Raw genomic sequence first — 4,035 nt, forward strand, 5'->3', positions numbered from 1 at the left:
GTGGTGAAAAAGAAAAGAAAAAAAAATAAGAGGGGTCCAAGGCCACGGCCTTATGCCAAGAAAAGAGAGGGAGATAAAAAGAATAAAAGAAAAGAGAGGGGGAAGTGTTCCCCCTTCCTAGGGTTTTCTCCAAAAGAGAGAAAGAGTGGGTGTCATGGTGAGGGAAGAGAGGGGAATGTCATGCTAATGCATGTGCACACATGCACCCAAATTTTTGATGAAGAGGGAAATTGTTGTTAAAGAGAGAAGTTGGGTGTGGGGGTGTTTTACACTTGGTGTCAAAAGGAGTTTTTCCCCTATTTAAATTTTGGTACACCAACTTGTTGCTAGGGGTTTTAGTGTGGGAAGTTGTTGATACACCCTCACTACCAACAATCTAAACAAAACTACAAGCTATGCACTCCAAGTAGCAAGATAAATAAATGTTTTTGTTGGCCCAAAATTTTAAAGCTAGAAAATATGCAGGGTTTGAAAAGTGGGTTGTTACAGACCTTCCCCCCTTAAAAGAATCTCGTCCCGAGATTCCGGATCTAAGAGCTGAAGAGATATGGGAACTCGCTCCTAAGATAATCCTCCCGTTCCCAGGTGGCTTCCTCCTCAGAATGATTACTCCACTGGACCTTGAAAAACTTGATCTTTCTTCTGCGAGTGACCCTTACGGCCTCTTCCAGGATTCGAAGTGGCTTCTCGCGGTAAGTTAAATCCTGGTTTAGGTTGATAGAGCGATGGTCGATGTTCTTGAACACCTCGGGCTTATCGGGCACTTGGAGGCATTTCCGGAGTTGGGAGACATGGAAGACATCATGAAACTCCGACAGTTCTGCGGGTAGCTCCAATTGATATGAGACTTCTCCGCGGTGACCAAGGACCTTGAAAGGACCAATGTACCTTGGTGCCAACTTGCCCTTGACGTGGAAACGTTGCATTCCTTTGAGAGGGGTGACACGGAGGTACGCAAAATCTCCGCTGTTGAAGGTCACCTCACGGCGTTTGGGGTCGGCGTAGCTCTTCTGACGAGATTGAGCAGCCTTCAAACGATCTCGGATAAGTTGAACTTGTTCTTCTGCTTCACGAAGTATATCAGGCCCGAATACTTGACTTTCTCCAGTCTCGGACCAATTGAGAGGGGTGCGACATTTGCGCCCATAGAGTGCTTCAAACGGTGCCATCTGGAGACTGGCCTGGTAGCTATTATTATAAGAGAACTCCGCAAAGGGGAGGCAGTCTTCCCATTTGGCACCATAGGCTAGAACACATGCGTGGAGCATGTCTTCCAGAATCTGATTCACTCGCTCAGTTTGTCCTCCGGTTTGTGGGTGGTAAGCGGTGCTGAAAGAGAGTTTGGTCCCTAAGGCCTCGTGTAACTTGCTCCAGAATCTAGAGGTGAACTGTGTGCCGCGATCAGATACAATCCTCTTGGGAACTCCATGGAGACTGACGATCCGTGAGATATAAAGATCTGCCAAGCGACGTCCATTGAATGTGGTCTTGACGGGAATAAAATGGGCGACCTTGGTAAGGCGATCCACAATTACCCAGATGGAATCATGTCCGCGACTTGACCGAGGAAGTCCAGTGATAAAATCCATTCCCACTTCGTCCCATTTCCAAACGGGAACTTGCAGAGGTTGGAGTAGTCCAGCTGGGCGTTGATGTTCGGCTTTAACTCGTTGACAAACGTCACATCTAGCAATGAAGAAGGCAATGTCACGTTTCATTCCGTGCCACCAGAAAGTCTCCTTGAGATCTTGATACATCTTTGATCCGCCAGGGTGGATGGAGTAAGGAGTATTATGAGCTTCCTCCATAATCAGGTTCTTCAATTCGGGAATAGTTGGTACACAAAGACGCCCATTGTACCACAAGATTCCTTCTCCGTCCACGGAAAATCCAGCTACTTCCTCTTTGTCCATACGGCGTTTGATACCTTCAATACTCTCATGATCTTTCTGAGCTTCCTTGATTTGATCCCGGAGAGTCGGTTTAACTTCCAAGGTGGCTAGAAAACCATGGCTAACAAGTTCCAGGCCGAACTCTTCAAACTCTTGGTAAAGCATCGGTTGTTCCATTTTGAGACGGGCATTCAGCGAACATGGTTCTCGACTAAGGGCGTCGGCGACTACATTCGCCTTTCCAGGGTGATAGTGAATACTCAGATCATAGTCCTTTATCAGCTCTATCCACCTTCTTTGTCTCATATTCAACTCCCTCTGAGTGAATATGTACTTGAGGCTCTTGTGGTCGGTGTAAATGTCACACCGATTTCCGATGAGATAATGACGCCAAGTCTTGAGTGCATGAACTACGGCAGCTAACTCCAGATCATGGGTTGGGTAGTTCATTTCATGTGGCCGCAGCTGTCGAGAGAGGTAGGCGATAACTTTCCCTTCTTGCATCAGAACACTACCAAGTCCGAGCTTGGAAGCGTCGCAATAGATTACAAAGTCTTTGGTGACATCCGGCATGGTGAGGATAGGGGCAGACACAAGACGCTTCTTGAGTTCTTGAAAACTGGCTTCACATTGTTCCGTCCATTCAAATTTCTTACCCTTCTTGAGCAACATGGTCATGGGCTTGGCGATACTTGAGAACCCTTCTACAAACTTACGGTAGTAGCCTGCTAATCCGAGGAAGGATCTCACTTCGGTCGGGTTAGTTGGCGGCTTCCGATCCATGATAGACTTGATGAGAGAGGGGTCGACGGAAACTCCTCCAGCGGACAAAACATGACCAAGAAATCCAACTTCCTTGAGCCAAAACTGACATTTGCTAAATTTAGCATAGAGTTGGTGCTTTCTTAAGGTTCCCAGAACTAGTCGTAGATGCTCTTCATGTTCTTCTTCACTCTTGGAGTAGACCAAGATGTCATCGATAAATACTACGACGAACTTGTCGAGATAATCCATGAAGACTTTGTTCATCAGATTCATGAAGTAGGCTGGAGCATTGGTTAAGCCAAAAGACATTACGGTGTACTCAAACAATCCGTAACGGGCGGTGAAGGCTGTTTTGGGGATATCTGACTCGCGTACTTTGAGCTGATGGTAACCAGTACGGAGATCAATCTTGGAGAAAACTCGGGCTCCATTCATTTGATCAAACAAATCTTCAATCTTGGGAAGGGGATACTTATTTTTGATGGTTACATCATTGAGCCTTCGGTAATCCACGCACAGGCGGATGGTACCGTCTCGCTTGTCCACAAATATCACGGGAGATCCCCATGGTGAGGCACTAGGTCGGATTAGACCTTTGCTCAACATATCGTCCAATTGTTTCTTGAGTTCTATCAGCTCTTGGGGGTTCATGCGATAAGGCCTCTGCGCTATGGGTGCTGTTCCGGGAATAAGTTCGATGATAAACTCGATATCCCTATTGTAACACCCCAACTTTTTGCAAGCTTGTTTAATTATCCAAAGTGCAAAAATTAGGGGGAACAAAAACTTTTTCTATAGACTAATTAACATGAATTGCCTTGATCTGTTTGTTATGATAAATTGCCTTGATCTGTTGGTAGATAAATTGTCTTGATTTGCTTGTTGAGTTTTGTTTTGAGCTACCCTTAATAACAACACCTCTAGTGGTTAAACAAGCAACTCACTAAATAAAACACATGTGTGGCTTAGGAAGAATTGTTTTTCTTTTTACTACATCAAACCTCCCTCCTGATGGCAACATGAGTGTGCCTACTTATAAGATTCCAACTTTGGCAGTTGATCTCTTAGCACCCACAACTGTTTTTGGTGACCTCAGTGCATGGATCTCTTCTATACAACACCCTCTACAACTTCCACATCTTACATGTCACATCCTCCACTTGCAACTCTTATAATCACTTGATCTGGTATCCTATCCAACTGTTTCAGCACCAGATCACTTCTTCCTCTTTTACCTCTTGTGTTTATTTAATCCAATTTTAATATCCACAAAACCAAGAGTAGGTATGATGGGTACATTTTGTAGCCACCATCTACCCTTGAGAACACTCCTTCCTAAATTAGTTTTCTTTCTCAAAAACCCTATTGTTTTTCTTCC

Source organism: Lolium perenne, chromosome 3 (genome assembly GCF_019359855.2).
Source record: "Lolium perenne isolate Kyuss_39 chromosome 3, Kyuss_2.0, whole genome shotgun sequence".
NCBI classification, from domain to species: domain Eukaryota; kingdom Viridiplantae; phylum Streptophyta; class Magnoliopsida; order Poales; family Poaceae; genus Lolium; species Lolium perenne.